Source organism: Pseudoliparis swirei, chromosome 23, assembly GCF_029220125.1.
Source record: "Pseudoliparis swirei isolate HS2019 ecotype Mariana Trench chromosome 23, NWPU_hadal_v1, whole genome shotgun sequence".
Classification (NCBI taxonomy): Eukaryota; Metazoa; Chordata; class Actinopteri; order Perciformes; family Liparidae; genus Pseudoliparis; species Pseudoliparis swirei.
The window spans coordinates 15,521,821-15,540,532 of NC_079410.1; the positions used below are offsets into that span (position 1 = coordinate 15,521,821).

Here is an 18,712-nt window from a genome sequence, read left to right on the forward strand (position 1 = left end):
TCTGGTTTTTTTCGCCGAGTGACAGCAGGACGTCGCCCGGAGCATGGCTACCCCAGCTGGGCCAATCAGGCGCGAGCGCTCGCACATTGCCGTCTGCAGCGCTGTGGCACAGACCCCCTCCCGGTCCCTCTGCTGATCACTCCAACGTGTGTGTGTTCAGAGAATAAAGGTGACTCTGGGTGTTTAGTTGAAACCAGTCAGAGTATTTGGGGCCTGAATTTTATCTTTTGGGTGTCGTCTCAAACATATCCCCCATGTAATTGGTGCTCAGGATTTAAACTTGAATGACATCACGACTCTGACTGATGAGGTCAGCCGTGCTGGCTGGTTGACCCACTGACGGGGGTGTGACGGGGTGTATTGAGCTCGTCAAGGGGGACTCGGTTACAACGAGCTGTTTGTAGGAATGGCTCCAACTATTACCACCTGGAAAGAAAAGAAACAAGTTACTGGAGCCTTTAGGAGAGGTGGTGGGATGTCACGTCTGGAACATTTCCACCAAGCAGTCCAGTTTAGTTCGTGACACGTTAACATCGTCATGTTTGTGTTGACATCGTCATGTTTGTGTTTCTTTTAGAACAAGTTGTAGATGGTCAATAGAAGCACTGATTGGTCAGAGAGAATCATCACAAGCACATTACAGGACATCCAGGGCAGATTATATCATGTTCTATCGGGTTCTATCAGGTACTATCAGGTTATATAATATTCTATAAGGTTCTATCAGGTTATATCAGGTATTATCAGGTACTATCATGTTCTGTAAGGTTATATCAGGTACTATCAGGTTCTATAAGATTCTATCAGGTTCTATCAGGTACTATCATGTTCTATCATGTTCTATCGGGTTCTATCAGGTATTATCAGGTACTATCAGGTTATATCAGGTACTATCAGGTTCTATAAGATTATATAAGATTCTATCAGGTTCTATCAGGTACTATCATGTTCTATCGGGTTCTATCAGGTTCTATCGTGTTCTATCATGTTCTATTGGTTTCTATCAGGTACTATCAAGTTATATCGGGTACTATCATGTTCTATCGGGTTCTATCAGGTTCTATCGTGTTCTATTGGTTTCTATCAGGTACTATCAAGTTATATCATGTTCTTTCATGTTATATCGGGTTATATCAGGTTCTATCATGTTCTATTGGGTTCTATCAGGTTCTATCGGGTACTATCAGGTACTATCAGGTTCTATCATGTTCTGTCATGTTCTATCATGTTCTATCAGGTTCTATCATGTTCTATCATATTCTATCAGGTTCTATCAGGTTCTATTGGGTTATATCAGGTTCTATCATGTTCTATAAGGTTCTATCAGGTTCTACCAGGTTCTATCGGGTACTATCTGCAGTGGAAACATGGCCTTGAGAAGATGACTGGTTCCTAAAGCGAGTATAGTCAATGATGACTTTTTAACGTTCATATTTTTACTTCCTCTGTTTTACCCAGTTGTTGTTGGATGTAATGGAGTTTAAGTCGAGAGTTACTTGTGACCCATTGGGGGAGTTCTGCACAATAAGAGATGTGTTTCTTCTGTATTAGAACAGAGCAGTTCATTATATTTATTGTCTCAGGTTGTGATGCTATTTACAGCTGCTGCTGCTGCTGCTGCTAATGTGCAAAAGGACGAGTAATATTGAAGTGATCAGTAAAACAGACCTGATATTTTTAATAACGCTGAAACGATTGGTGGAATAATCCAGTTTCATACATCACACGTTCTTTTAAAGTTGTAGATGGACATTTTGTAAAGGTGTGCTCACCTTCGCCACGTGGTGAAACGCCGGCGGAGAGGAAACGTTCGGGAGCGCTTACGGCTACGGAAACGGGATCTCGTACAGCGCTGCGGGCATATTTCTCCAACGTCCGCCGACTGCGCAACAAACAGGACGCACTCCAGCTGCTGGGGGGGAGAGACAGAGACTTCTCCTCATCCTCCGTTCTGTGTTTCACGGAATCATGGCTTAGTGGCTCGATACCAGACTCTGCGCTCCAGCTCGCTGGCTTCCAGCTGTTCGGCGGACCGGGTCACGGAGCTCTCCGGTAAAAAAGGGTGGAGGAATCTGCTTTTTCCTCAACAACGGCTGGTGCAACGACGTAACGGTGATTCTACAGCACTGTTCGCCGGACCTGGAATCTTTATCATCCACTGCAAACCCTTCTACTCCCCGTGAGTTCGCTTCATTCATCCTGGCGGAGTTTACATGCCGCCGCGGGAACGTGAACGAGGCACAACAGACCTCGCTGAACAGATACGGCGTGTGGGCGGACCTTCCCGGACTCTTTAGTTATTGTACTCGGGATTTTAACAAAGGAAACCTCAGCCACGAACTCCTAAATATAGACAGTTAATTAAATGCCCTACCAGAGAAGAGCATTCTGGACCACTGCTACACAACAATCAGCAGGGCCTATCACGCCGTCCCTCGAGCTGCACTGGGAAACTCTGACCACGTCATGGTTCATCTGATTCCCTCATACAGGCAGAGACTAAAGCTCTGCAAACCTGTGGTGAGGAAGTTCAAGAAGTGGACCAGTGAGGCTCTGGAGGATCTCGGGGCGTGCTTTGACTGTACTGACTGGGATGTCTTCAGGACTGCTACCAACAGCCTGGATGAGTACACAGAGGCTGTAACTTCCTACATCAGCTTCTGTGAGGACAGCTGTATTCCATCCAGCTCCAGGGTGAGTTATAACAACGACAAACCCTGGTTCACAGCGGAGCTCAGGAAGCTAAGACTGCAGAAGGACCAGGCATTCAGGAGTGGGGACAAGGACCTGTACACAGAGTCCAAATACAGGTTTAGCAAGGCGGTGAGAGATGCTAAACGACTGTACTCTGAGAAACTGCAACAGCAGCTCTCAGCAAACGACTCTGCTTCTGTCTGGAGAGGGCTCAGGCAGATCACCAACTACAAGCCCAAATCACCCCACTCCATGAACAATGTGCTTCTGGCAGACGAGCTAAATGAGTTCTACTGCCGCTTTGAAAGACAATGGAGCAGTCCTGAGACCATCCCCCACAGCCCCACCAACAAGCCACAGACCATCAGCCCACCCTCCCCCAGCCCATCAGGGGCTCACACCTCTGGAGCACCCTCCATCAACTCAGCGACGCCCCTCGTCATCCTGGAGAGAGCAGTCAACAGGCTGTTTAAAAAGCAGAACCCCCGCAAAGCAGCGGGCCCGGACTCCGTCTCCCCCTCCACCCTGAAGCACTGTGCTGACCAGCTGTCTCCGGTGTTCACCGACATCTTCAACACCTCCCTGGAGACATGCCACGTTCCAGCCTGCTTCAAGGCCTCCACCATCATCCCCGTCCCCAAAAAACCCAAGATCACAGGACTCAATGACTACAGGCCCGTCGCCCTGACCTCTGTGGTCATGAAGTCCTTTGAACGCTTGGTCCTGTCACACCTCAAGACCATCACCGACCCACTCCTGGACCCCCTGCAGTTCGCCTACAGAGCCAACAGGTCTGCAGACGATGCAGTCAACATGGCCCTTCACTACATCCTCCAGCATCTGGACTCCCGAGGAACCTTCGCCAGGATCCTGTTTGTGGACTTCAGCTCTGCCTTCAATTCCATCATCCCGTCCCTGCTGCAGGACAAGCTCTCCCAGCTGCACGTGCCCGACTCCACCTGCAGGTGGATCACAGACTTCCTGACCGACAGGAAGCAGCACGTGAGGCTGGGGAAACACGTCTCAGGCTCCCGGACCACCAGCACGGGTTCCCCAAGGCTGTGTTCTCTCCCTCTGCTGTCCTCCCCGTACACCAACAGCTGCACCTCCAGTCACCAGTCCGTCAAGCTCCTAAAGTTCGCGGATGACACCACCCTCATTGGACTCATCTCTGGCGGGGCGAGACCGCCTACAGGTGGGAGACTGACCACCTGGTGACCTGGTGCAGCCAGAACAACCTGGAGCTCAACGCTCTGAAGACAGTGGAGATGGTTGTGGATTTCAGGAGGAATGCAGCCCCACCCGCCCTCTCATCCTGTGTGACTCCCCGTCGCGCTGTGGAGTCCTACCGCTTCCTGGGCTCCATCATCTCCCAGGACCTCAAGTGGATGTAATGGAGTTTAAGTCGAGAGTTACTTGTGACCCATTGGGGGAGTTCTGCACAATAAGAGATGTGTTTCTTCTGTATTAGAACAGAGCAGTTCATTATATTTATTGTCTCAGGTTGTGATGCTATTTACAGCTGCTGCTGCTGCTGCTGCTAATGTGCAAAAGGACGAGTAATATTGAAGTGATCAGTAAAACAGACCTGATATTTTTAATAACGCTGAAACGATTGGTGGAATAATCCAGTTTCATACATCACACGTTCTTTTTAAAGTCAGAATGTAAGGATTACATCATTTTCTCTGCCATTCATAGTTGATTGAAAGTCCTTGGGATTTGGACTTTTGTTCAAACACAACAAGCTATTTGAATCCGTCAAATTGGGCTCTGGTAATCATGACGGATGATTCATTGTTTTTATCGGGAACATTTCATGAAATATTGGAAAATGCCCAACAGAGAAACGAATCAGCCTGGGCTCTTGATTTAATCAATAACCTGTCTGCTTGTCACCCTCTACCTGCCGACCGGCGCTCACTCCACCGTCCACAAGGCCATGCACACCAGCTGCTGCTTGCTTGCCAGCAATAAGTCACTGCATCAATTTTCAATCAAATTTGCCATTTCTTCCACGTTAGCTTGCGCGCCGTGATTCATAACAAACGCCGCAGCACGAGTCCCACGAGCACACGGTTAGCTCCCCGCCGCTGAGCCCAGGAATGTGACTGGAACAAAGAGCAAGGTTGTGTCATTGGAGGCTGACAGTGAATGAAAGGCTTCTCTCTGGCTTCATCCCTGTCACGCTGCGAGTCCGCCGCTCCCGTGACCCGAGGGAAGCGGCATGAGACCTGTCACCCCGAATCACAGCCCGGCCCACAGCGGCCCAGCTCGTATGTAAATGTGTCGGCATGCGCAGATCCACGAGAATGACATATCAGTTTGAATATGCATGTTCAACACTGACGAGCGTAAACATCTCTGTACGTGCAGGGCTCAGTGCATTGGTGTGTGTGTGTGTGTGTGTGTGTGTGTGTTTCCAGGCACACAGGGATACATACTGTCTGAGCTGATCCTGGTATGTTATAGTGACATTCCCGTCGGGAAGGAGCCTGAGACTGTTTCCACTTAGCCCGCCCGTATGTCTTCATGAGCGCAGGCTGGGTGGAAGTGACATTTCATCCACACTCTGCGGTTCTCTCAGTCTGTCTCTATATTTTGCTCTTACTGCACGTGACTCTGCTGCTTACATCTTCTCTCAAGTAAGGAAGTTCTGCTTGTTCTCTGTTTCATAGAATATTAGTTTTTACAGTTTTTAGATTGTTGGCAATGAACAATGAAAATGTTTAAAGTAGGAGTTTCAATCATGTGATACTTTCACATAATATGGCAGAAAGGTTGAAAGTAAACTTGTTTTAGAAACAAATAATTGTTCTCATTATCAATTCATCTCTCTATTATTGTTTCTAATACTTGTTTAGTCTAGAACACAGGTGTCAAACACAAGGCCCGCGGTCCGAATTCGGCCCGCCACATCATTTTATGTGGCCCCTGGCGGCTTAAAAGACACATGATCACCTTTTCTTAAGGAAATTGAAGAAAAATATCCCATGCTTTTATTTTGAAGGTTTCAAATTAAATGGATTTATGTTATAATATCAGAGACATTTTCTGATGTAAAATATTTCTACAGTCAAATAAACAATAACCAAATGCAAAGAGAGTTATTTAACAGCATGTTCGAGTCATTTATCGAGTGTTTCAGTTTCACCCCTTTGAGGGCAGCCATGATGCTCATGTGGCCCACAGTGGAAATGAATTTGACACCCCTGGTCTAGAAAATATCAATCTACATTTTTTTAAATGTAAATTAAAGCTTCTCACTAACCAAAGTAACATCTTTAGATTCCTTATCTTTCCAAATAATCTATTTGACACTGATATAAAAACAGCTATAAAATCATCTCTACGGTAAATAAACCAAATGTAAGTGTGTGTGCTCTTACTTTGAGGACAACTTAAATGTGTGAAAGTAGAATATAACATTGAAATGTAATGTGGCCCAACATGCTGCGTCACTATGCACATGCATCAGCGGTAGTACACAGGTGACATTAATCAAGGCGGTTTCCTTGTTAGCGAAAATCACACACTTCTCGTCTATTTTTAGGAAATTAAAGACTCAACTGCTGCTGCGTCACCGCAACACGTGCACCGGCACAACTGGAAACGCGTCTGTTTAGCGAAGGATCAGGCCGACTGCGAGGTTCGCGTTCCCGGGGAGTCATTGTGAGTCACAGAGAGCACGACACAGCGGCGCCCCGCCAACCTCCGCTATCTGGAATCTCCCTTTAAATATCTGGCGTGGAGAACTCACAGCACGCCCAACTGTACTCCTGTACTTAAAACCACACAGTCAGCTATAATACATAACAGATTCTTCAATATGTCTTCAACAGGAGAATAAATGAGGGTAAAATCCATTATAATTTCCCACTGCGAAGCTCATCATTTTATAATTTAATGACAGTTTTAATCTTAACACTCGGACACATCTCAGAACACCACTAATTATTTTCAAACCAACGTTGTGGAACATATTTCACTTTATTCACTCAATCTTCTCGATGAAGCTATTCTCCCAGAAAATTACCAATTACACATTACAGAAATAGGTCCATCACGTCATAAATCACAAACTGTACTTTTTTGAGGGCTGAACCAACATTTAAAAGAAAGGAAATCTACACGCGGGGAGTAAACGTGGCAGCATTTGATGACCTCGAACAAGTCTAATCACCCGGTAATCACGGAGAGAGCGGGGCACCTTCCCTCTGCATTTACTTTAATGTCGTTTACAGGAACTGGCAACCAGAAAAATGCAAAGTAGAGTACACAGTGTCAAGCCGAGGGAATCCAGACTAGTTGGCAGGCATGAAGATGCAGTTTCGCCTCTGCGTGCTGCACTCGGAGGATTAAGGCTGGCCGTTTCCTCACGTCTGCTAAACAAGATATAGACTTAATACCTTTGATATTTCATGTCGCACAAAGCCAGTTCGGGAAGGCTGGTAAAGGATCTCCTACCATCTCTGCCTCTCTCAACTCATCCTCATCACTGCAGTTACCCAACACTTGCATATACTTTGTTGTTGTTGTCGCCGGTACGATAGCATGTTGACTGTTTGTGCTGCAGAACATCTGCTCCTCATATACAAGTGGGTATGTTTTTGATGGAGTGACTAAAATCGTAAAAGTTACCTCTTACTGTACTGGCTCCACATCACACATTCTGAAGGGAATAATTGGGAAAAACAGGAAGTGAATTACTCCAATTATTCAAAATAGCTGCCTATAAAGCATGTAATCGACTTGAAGACATCCCGCAGACATTTCACTGGACAATTATGATAATTATGAATGCCTGACTTAATTGCAAGTGATTAACATAAAAACATTAGAATAACAGCATTGATAATTTGATACACATAATATTCTGGTGATGTTTAGAGATTAAAGGTATTTTAATGGAGGGAACGAGGATTTAAAACTATCACACGACTGATTCTGGTAAATACTGTATTTTACTGTATTGTGAACATCTGGGTGAGAGTGGCACAGCTTGCTTATTGATCATATCTTGAATGATTTGGAACAAACACCGCAGTTTAACCTGATATTAAAATTCTGTCTTGATGTGACAATAAGAACCCGTTTTATTTCCATTCATATTTCCATGTGCGAGATGAAACCATGAAGCTCTCTACAAAACTCTGAAGGGTTGCAAACAAATCTTCTGCACTTTTAATTTAATCTACACTTATCGATTACAAACCCGAGGAATATTATTCAAGCTTTTAACTGTGGATTGAAACGGGAACAGAATAATAAATTCTACAGTATATGGCTATATTGACTTTCCTTTTATTTTAATACATTAAGAATTCAATATGGTATTTAAACCAAGGCATCATAAAGCTTGTTATCGAGCGCTGCATCAGGCCTAGAATGATGAAAGGAAGCGGATTCCTTCATGATATGAATTTATTGTGATGGAACCTGCTGAAGAGTGCGCTTCTCTGTACAATGTGAATATATGCATTGAGTCAAGTGGGCTGCTCATTAAGTTCTGGTCATTACATTTCATAAAAGCATTCGGTACTTTACAGATCAAGATTGTCACGAATTCCCCACCTTCCTAGCTAAATGCATCCTCCTGTCATTCCAGATCCTGTCATATTCACCTGATTGTCCCTCATTTCCTTCACCTGGTCCTCACGCCCTTCTCACCTGCAGCCAATCCCCTCATTAGTCCCTCACTATTTAGATCCCTCACTTCCACTTGTCCTCAGCCAGATTGTCTTGTGTGTCACCGCCAAACTTTCCAGCGAATTCCTAGTGCTAGTTCTGATCTGCCTGTTACTGTGCTATACTGACTGCATCAGTAGTGAACATTAAATAATATTAAAAAACTACAGGAGGCATTTTTGTATAAACGCATGTATTGTATTAAAAACAACATTTTGATTATTATTACTGGTTTTATTTAATAATCAGTGCACATTAATAAAAACATTTCAGTAAATGTGCCAGAGTTAGCCAAGAGGCTATTTTTCATCTGTAGTCCCAAATACAGGACTTCAAGCTAATGGAGTATTGTAATCGTGTACTTCTTTGGCATTTTAGATTACAGTATTGCTTCTTTAAGTGTAGCAGCTGAATACTTCCTTCACCCCTACTTTACATTTTACGTGCATATTTTGCAGGTTGTGAGTTCACGGGCTAAATACTTTCACAATGCAATGTGTAAGTCAAGACTTTGCTGAATAGTTGAAGCATTGTCAGTGTTTGTTATGCACAACATAGACACAAAGACATTTTGGGGTGCCTTTGCTTGGATTACCTCTTTTAGAAGAAACACAGCTGCAATATTTTAGTGTCAGACTGCATATGTGCTATTGAATGTGTTATAAATCAATTCACCAGCCAGCTGAAAAGCAAAACATTTCTAGGACATCTTCTGATGAGCAGCCATGCACAATTTATTGCTTATGTGCCAAGTTATGTTTTTTTTTTGGGTAGCAGTAATGTTTCTTTCCAAGAGTGTAATAATACAGAAAACGCTATGCATTTTAAATGAAAAAAAGACAGCAGCACATTGTTCATGATTATAACTGAAGTGATGGGGCATTTCATTGCTGCCACACAGAATATGCTCCTCATCTCTCTCCTCTTTCCTATCTCCTCTCTCCTCTTGACTTCCTCATCTCACATATGGGTACAAGTTCCTTCTCCAATCCACAGGGAGTGAAATAATGGTTTGTGGGGGGGATGCTGGGATAACAAGGTGGGCGAGGTATCGGTTGACAGAGATGGACTGCCCGGCTAAAATATAGCTTCACATACAGAAGAAAATATTTAAATCTACATGTAAGGCTGTAGAATGCCAAACTGCACTTACTGGATGAAAATCAAGAAGGAATAGAGGGCAAATGGAGGTAGATATGCTTCTACTGGCAGCTTACCAACAAATGCATTCTGAATAAATGCCCATCATCCATCCAAATGCAAAGCAAGCATCAGTCACTAGCACCCAGCTCTCTCCGCTGGCAATATTCCAAACTCATCACTATGACTTAACATATAGAGACGGTTTTTGAAAGCACAGGGGGGGGGGGGGGGACTCATTACGGGGGCTCATATTTGAGCCATTGCTGCTGTGGCGTTGACAAACGCTTCACAAAGAAACCAACGTGGCATATATTTCAAAGGCGTCCAGAATAACAGTTTTCATCATTGTGAATAATGCCCGGTGCTGACCAGGTTAACGACACCGAGTGGTGGGAGTGTTTGTTTTGATATACTGACTTAAAAATAGATGAGATAATCACTGAAGCAGGGGTTTGTGTCAACGCCTTTGTTCGCACATTCTGCTGGAAGAGAGGTAAAACGCGTTTAGAGCAAGAGCACCATGGGTAACAGCACCCTCACGGATAAGTCAAATCTGAACTGTTTTTAATTGCAATTTTTTTATTTTTTTATTGATTGGGCAAAATCGTTAACGTGAACGGTAATTGTAGAAATTTGGTATTATATTCTTTTGGCAAATATTTAGTTGAAGGTATTCTGTTGACCAAACACCGTTTACCATTTAATAAGCTCCACTTGTGTCATCCTATTTTAAAGAATGCAGCTCTGTAGCTGTTGATAATCAAGACAGCACTGTTCACTACACATTACTACACAGATACAAAGGCATTGTTGGCAAAGCTTTTCTAAACTTGTGAAATATATTCAGCACTAATGAATCTCCAGAGTTTGCCAATGATGTCATGATACAGTCTGCATGTACTTGCACTAATTTGAACATCCCCTTCAGGATTAACCGAACCCCGGAGTGAAACCCGCTCATCTACACCACGCTCATGCTGAAATGATGTGAGAACAAAAGATCACGAGACACGGCGGTTCAGTCTATAAACTCGATTAGCATCGCTTTTTGAGGCTAAAATTGCATTTCATTTGGAGCCGGTGTGCAGGTTTACACGGGGACTCCAAATGATCAGCTTCTACGCGCGGCTCGCCTCAGCTTCACCAGAGCACGTTAGAGAGAAGTTGCTCTCGTGTTGCTCACAGCTTGGCCCTGGACAACGTGCTACAAAGGAAGAAGACAACTCCAGTGCACATTCAAACACAAATGGATCACAAAGATGCAACCGTCGTCTGCGCGTTATAGTGCGCCCATGACCCCCAAAACCCCTCACCAGGGGGTCCATTGGGTTAGAAACTGGCACATTATGAACAGGCATAGGAAATCATTACAATATCACGAATTAAAGGAGAATATCTTACCGCTATGCGAGTCTGTGAAGATGCTTTAATATGTAGGATGGTCCTTTTTTTTAGGGGAGGGGGTGGTCGTTTTTGGACTTGATGAGGTCCAAACTTGAATCCCACCGTTGATTATCGGCTCCGCTTCTCGGGGGGAACCAGCACGGTCTTTCCACAGAGGTCTTTTATTTTATTTTATTAATATATTTGTATATCTCATAGCATCAATAGAAGAGGTGGACGCATTCTTTGTCCATAGCAGTCTCACTATTCTGTCTTCAGTCGAGCTACGTCGGTTAAACTAAGTGGTCTGCTGCGTAAAACCGGTGCCAAAATTCCCGCGGGCCCATTCCGTTACAAATAAGCTAAACAATAGTCTGGTCATTTTGGCAGGGGCTGAACCGACGCCGCTGCCAGCAGCATTTGTATCGGATAATTGCAACCAAATATTGAGAGCTATTGACCATACCGCCGCGACTAGCTCAATGTGGTCCTACATATCGCTCACATGGGCCAGTTGGCTCCGGTATTGTCTTTCGGATTCCTCATCGTGTTCCTCCCCGCAGGAGGAGTGGACAGTGGAGTTTCCGATCTGTTGATTGCTGGAGGTCCACCCACATCCAGCGGTGTGTCTTTGTCTAGTATTTATCTGGACCGGGCTCTCCGACGTGTGCCGCACACCGCCTGACGCTGGCTCGACGGGTCTCTGGGAGTGACAGCTGGATCCTCTGGAGCTGGGCGGCCCTTTTTCTTTCAAGGGGAGCAGCGAAGCAGGATGTGGCGCGCACGCGACTTTGACAGTGCGCGCACCCGACAGGTCACACATCTTGGGTCCACAAACACCTGCCTTCAACAAAAACAAAGGGCAAGCCGATTTTTTTAGAAACAAAACCTTCCCAGAGTGGTTGGAGCTAATATTGCGAAGCCTGTCGGGTTCACTATTAGGCTACAGATGTATCTGATATGTCCTTGTTACAGTGGTATATATATATATATATATATATATATATATATATATAGATATATATAGATATATATGTATATATAGATATATCTGTATACATAGATATATATATATATTATTATTATTATTATTATGTTTTAATATTTTGTACTATCTGGACCTTGAGTCTGTAATACAAGTTTGATTGATTGATTTTAATGAAATAATATTTGTACAGTATTACTTTAGGATTTCGATGGTTTTGTAGTAATATTATATTAAAATTCTTAGAGTATTAATTTTGAAGCAGTTTGTGTCTATTAGTGTACGTGTATTGTTTAACTGCTGGTATAATTTTCTTATAAGTAGGCTATAGACCAGACATGGGCAAACTACGGCCCGCGGGCCACATCCGGCCCGTTAGGCTTTTTAATCCGGCCGCTGAACTTGTCCAAATCGCAGTTTTGTTTACTTCCGGTGTGCGTTGGCGCGGAAAGTACTCGTCACACGAAACCCTTCACCATGATTTGTCAATCCGTTTGTCTGTCAACATTTTGCGGAAAAAACAACCAATGAACACTCAGTAAATCACAAGGGACCCACCCACCACCCAGGTGAAGCTCATTTAGAAACAGCCGCAGTGATTTTGGCGAGCAGCGCGGAGCCTCCGGAGGAGGAGCTGCAGAGCCACGAGGAGGAACACGCAGCCAGAAGAGAGCCACTCGGACCGGGTAAGTTTCTTCACTAAACGTTACGTGTGTGTTACGTGTCTGTTTTACAGTGTCTGTTACGTGTCCCGTCACGGTGTCCGGTGCGCGCTGCTGACTCTTATTGTATTTTACAGAGAGGATTCACCAGCGCCTACAGCTCCACCTGCAGCTCAACCTGCCCGGCCAGCAGAGAGGTCTCGTGACACGATGACATGATATTATTATAGTGAAGCCATATTGTAAATAGTCTGTGTCAATAGTTGTTTTCTATTTCTCAACATGTATATAATGTAGATTTTTTTATTTATTTATGTACAATACATATTCATTTGAAGAAAAAAAAAATTTAATGGTCATTTTTTATTTGCACACACCCCATGAAACTTTATCTGCAATATGAAGTAATTTCTCAGTCCCATCTTTATCATTTTGGTGAATGTGTGACAGACCACATCATTTTTACTCAAAACGATAATACAAAATGTAGTTTTCCACATTTATTTACATGTATCTAGCATTGTATAGAGATATTTCACTGCTTTTGTGAACCTATGACCTTTGGTAAACCAATTACAAAAACAGTTGGTCCACATGAGTAAAGGTGTATTTCCAGAAGCGATATGAAGAATTCTTAAAAATCGAACTTCCATTTTCAGCTTTGGGGCCATATTTTCTCTTTCCACTTGTACCTGAAGACAATTGTGCCTCAGTATATAGAGAACTGAGACAATCCGTCCATTATTTTGCGGGGTTTAAAACAATTAGAAATTATTGAGCTTGATTATTTCGTTGGGTAATAATATGTTTTGAATGTTGAAAGTGATTCCATTGATCTTTATCCAGTAAATGTTGATTTCTTTAACTTTGCACCTTTAATTGAAATGTATAAAAATCAGACGCAATCTCCAGGTTTAATAAATTACATTGCGTGTCCAAATGCTCCTGGCCCGGCCCCTCTGTCACATTTTAGAACCGATTGTGGCCCGCAAGTCAAAAAGTTTGCCCACCCCTGCTATAGACTAATGGGTAGATATTATTTGAAAATGTAGAATTACTATGGTTTTATCTGGTTCATAAGTTCCAGTTAAAGAAGCGAAAAGCAGAAACAGAAAATGTACTCAAGAAACCTCCAGAAAGGGAACACTAAAAGGAGGCAGCGTCGCTCTGAGTGTGCATCATTAATTGCTCTCACACTTCTCCACTGCCCTCTCTGTGGATGTTCCGCCCTCTCAGTCCGTGCGTGCGCAGTCCCAACCCGTCTGCGCATGCAGTCTGAGATGGATTAACTTCTGGATCCTCTCAACTTTGCAATGATTCGGTCGTGTGGGTCCTTGAGGGGCCGAGGGCGCAGGAGTCACACGGTCACGTGCTCGTGGAGAGTGGAGAGTGCAGCTCCGACCTTGACGAACCTCAAATTGTCACTGCTGGCCACTGATGGCGCCCTCCTGTGTTCCTGGGGGATAAGCTACATTTGACTTCTCAAGAGGGAGACGTCAGAACAGATGTGGATGATGCTCTTTGGTATATGGAGGAACTGAAGATATTATTTAGGACAGTTATTAGAAAGGTTTACAAAGGGTACATTTGTAAAATGAGTAAAAAAGCATCAAGACACATTTAGAGACCTGGTTCCTGGCGAGTAATAAATGGACTGTACTTGTATTGCATGTTTTATAGTCTTCCAATCAATGAAAGCGCTTTAACTCTACATGTCATCATTAACCCGTCACACACATTCATACATGATGACCGGAGCTACCATGCAGGTATACCTCCTGTCCACCATGGCTGTCTAATTATTCATACACACTGCAAGAATAGGCTGTGGGAGCCATTTGGGGGTTAAGTGTCTTCATGACAAGGACACATTGACATGGACTATAGTGGAGCCGAGGATCAAACTGCCGATCCTCTGATTAAAGGACCACCCTGCTCTACCACTTAGTAATACCATTACTAATTACATTATTTATTCTGTGTAATAACTGCACGCCAATATTTCGCTTAGGCAAATTTAAATATTCTCATCTGAAGTATAGCCAAACAATGTGGATCATCTACATTGGCACAAATTGAGTTTGCTTTATGAAGAGTATGAACAAGTAGGCCTATGACATGGAAAATGTAAGTTCATGCAATACGTCAGAAAAAAATGTCATTAAAATAAATCATATAGCCATAACGTTTATTCTTGGAACTGTATACCATAATAAAACATATACTCTATCATAATAAACTGCCATAAGCATTAAACAAAAAATGTCATAGTATAGTTTGCCATAAAAAAAATGTCATTAATAATTTCACAATATGTCAGTAGGGCCTACGCCATGAAAAGTACTAAAGTCCAAATATGGAACCGAAGAGGAGTCTTAATTGATCTGCAGAGGGGAATGTACAATATAGTATAAGTATATAAGTATAGAAACAATACATAAGTATACAAGAATGATTTAGAGCAATTAAAGACAAACTGGCTGATATGTGATAAGTTAAAGAAGCAGTATCTTTCATTCTGTACAATAACCCAGCGGAAAGTTTGCCATGATAATTCCGTGTGTTGTTATCCAAGCTTCTCCTTACTTTGTTGGCATAGCCGGGCATGCTAGTTTATGCTAGTTCATGCTAGTCTATGCTAGTTCATGCTAGTTTATGCTAGTTCATGCTAGTGCCTGTTTGTGAGTGTGCGCCATTGGTTAGTTAGCTCAGGGGTTGCAGCTCTGCACACAGCTTGTCAAAAAAAGTCAGAGTTACAACATGTCAATAAAGAATCCTAGTACATAGTATGTCAAGAAAATCATCAAAAAGTTAGTTTAGCATGTTGAAAATAGTTATAAATTCATATGTAACGTGTCAAAAAATGAATGTTCAGCAAAGGTCTTGAGTGTAGGTTTTTATCAGCTTTCAAATCTAAGTGTTACAATGGACTTTTTTCCAAAGTTGTAAATAGGTGGTTTTAAATGGGAATAAGTACATTCAGGTACAAAATGCCACCATTAAACATTTGAAAGCTGCAAAGGAAAGATATTTTAAAGTAAAATAACCATGCATCTGAAACGTCAGGGTCATAGGCCTACTGAAAGTTTCAACAAAATATATGATCAAAATATGACTATTCTAAATTAAATGAATTTTGTTTTTAATCTATTTATTTGATATGTTGTTTATTATAATGTGAATGATTAGTGATATAATAATGTGAGTCATTTATGGTCTTTTTTTTCTAAAAATACCATCAGCGGCTGGCGTGACAACATTTTTGCAAAGGTCAGCTCACTTGACCCAGCCTAGTAAACATTATGACACAACAGACACACACACACACACACAAAAGTGACGACTTCGCCACAAGCAGACTGTCGTAATAAAAAGGCCTGACTGGACTCCATGCCAGTAGCTCCCGACTTAGTGCTGGATGTTGTGAAGGGAACGGTGATATCAGCAGGAAGAGACGCGTGTGATTGAGTCACAGCCACATGACGGAGGCGTGCAGCTGCAGAGAGACGAGGAGGAGCAAACACAAGAGGGCAGATTCACTCACTGCAGGAAAAGGTGACTGATGAGGCGGCTGAGAGCAGATGGAGGTGGAAAGGAAAAAGGAAAAGGCCTGAGCTCGCAGGAGAAGGGTGCCGCTCGCCGGCCCGATACCGAGGCAGAGTCTTGCGCTTGTCTATAATTAGCACGGGGATCACAGATTGTAACAAGTGCTCCGGGGCCTCGTGTTCAGAGCGGCGGGAACTGCTGCCATCCTTCTCACGGCCCGAGGCGAGGCACGATCCCGGGCTCACGCCAGCACGGGGGAGGCGTGACGGAGCCTGAAAGCATCTGGATACCTCGACGAGTCAAGTGTCCTCATCGCTGTATTTATCTCTTCCTATTGGTGGGTTGATGTTTACAGAGCCTTCCTCAATCTCTTCACTTCTCCTTGCCCTCAGCAGTTGTAAAGGGCACTTTAGCCCCCCCCCCCCCCCCATCACCATCTGCTAAAAAAAACGAATCACTTTTCTCGCTGGACACGATTGACATTCAGGCCAAATGTCAAAGCAGCTCGGGCTCTTTTTGACTCTCCCTGTCCCCTCTTACCTTCCCCAGCTCCATCACCTCCGGGTCTGGAGGGATGATCGTCAGCGGTGACCGATGAAGGACCGAGCCGCTCAGACCCCGGCGTGTTCTGAAGGCGTGACGAGGCTCACTCCATCCATCATGAAGTGTCGTTAACCGCTGCTCTTCAGAGGGATTATCCACTCCACAGATAGATGTCCTGAAGATGCGATGCGTCTCACCGGTGGGCTTGAAAATATGTCAGTTTCCTCTTTCCTGTTGTCAGCGTGCCATCTTTGGATGAAGCGTTCCTTAAACCCTTACAATCCATTGCGCGAGGTGATTTTATAATTAAAATATGTCAATACATCAACCGGGATAACCAACAGACCTAAAAGCTGAATTCTCATTAATGTATTCATAGGATGAGACAGAAAAGATTTATAATATCAGAAGGAAGTTTGAATTTGTTCTTCCATTTTTCCACTTCCTGTAGGTGACAAATTGACGGACGGACGTCATAATTAGGGTGAATATGAAAATGTTCTATTGCAGCCTCATTTTGTTTCCATCGGTTTGAAATGTGTGTATCTTTACATAAAGTATGCTAAACACCATCCATCATGCCCCTTCAGGGTTCATTGGAGTAAAACTGGATGTTATTCATCAGTAGGATTTTGCACTTTTGGTATGCACGTCAAACCATGCGAGTTAGATGGGGTCAGAGTGTATCTGCACCCTTCCTAGTGACAAATGGTGTCCGACAAGGTGGAATACTGTCCGCTGCACTGTTTAATCTCTATATGGATGACCTCTCTAAGGAGTTAAAAAAGTGTAAGACAGGATGTATGGTGGGAGAAAGTCTCATTAATCATCTCATCTACGCTGACGACTTAGTGGTCCTGTCTCCTTACAGTGCTGGTTTACAGCAATTGCTCAGTGTGCTCAAGGTATGGGGTGCACTATGACATCGAGTTCAACTCCAAAAAGAGTGTTATCATGATAGCAAAAACCAGGGAGGATCAGAAGCTACATTTTCCTTCATTCTTTTTGGGAGACCAGGAGCTAAATGTGGTTCAGAAATACAGGTACTTGGGTCACATCATCAGGAACGACCTCGGTGATGATGACGATGTGCAGCGGCAGTGTTGCAAACTGTATGCACAAGCCAACATGCTGGCACGTACATTTCACATGTGTACAGAAGACGTTAAAACCGCTCTGTTTCGAGCCTCCTGTACTCCTCTGTATACAGCCCACCTGTGGTACAGTTATAGTAAAGGGAAAATGAAAAAGATGCAGGTGGCTTTCAATGATGCCTTCAGGATCCTGCTCAAGCTTCCGAGATGGACAAGCGCAAGTCAGATGTTTGTGAGCCGGAATGTTCCCACTTTTCATGCCGTTTTGAGGAATTTTATGTATAAATTTAAATGTTGACTAAGTGTCTCAGAGAATGTAGTTCTAAAAGCCTTGGCTGACCCATCACTGAGTGATACCAGGTATTCGTCTTGTTTCTGGAAGCAATGGAACAAATGTTTGTATGTTTTTTTAATCCCGAGTGATTTTTTTTGGCTGCAATGGCTGGACTGGTGTCCTCGTATTGTATTTTATATATTGTTGTTGTATTTGTGTTTGTTGTTTTATGGACCCATGAGTCTGGAATAAAGATATATATATATATATAGTATGACAAATATACAACACTAGGTTGATATTAACAGTATTTCATTAGTCATTGTGACATATGCTGAAGATCAGCTTCAATTATTGTAATTGTTGTATTCCTTGTTGATTATTTGCTAGATTTCTTATGAACTTCTCCACAAATATTCCGTACATTAAAAAAATAATCTTGAAGTCAATGATGGAAAGACGTTTACAATGAGAGAACTTACATGTTCAGCTAACTCCTCACGACGAAACCGTCCTCTTCCTAGTATCGGGTCATGTGACCCGGACCTTTGGTTTCCCCACTGAGCACTGGTCCCAAGTCCATGACACTCAAACTTCCCAACTGACATTAAATGCATCCATCCTAAATACACACGCCCTCTAAAGCCACGTCCTTGAGGGTTTGGGTTCTTTCATTGACTCAAAGTGCAGAACAATGAAA

At 43.3% G+C, this 18,712-nt stretch overlaps 1 protein-coding gene across 1 annotated transcript in view; it reads right to left on the bottom strand.

Annotated features, from left to right (window-relative positions):
• gjc1 (gap junction protein gamma 1) overlaps window positions 1-11,294 on the bottom strand; it is a 63,390-nt gene extending 52,096 nt beyond the window's left edge. Inside the window, exon 1 of the mRNA XM_056407420.1 lies at window positions 10,927-11,294. The gene's annotated coding sequence lies outside the window, so the exon portion shown is untranslated. The remainder of the gene's footprint in view (window positions 1-10,926) is intronic.
• Window positions 11,295-18,712: the final 7,418 nt, after the last annotated feature.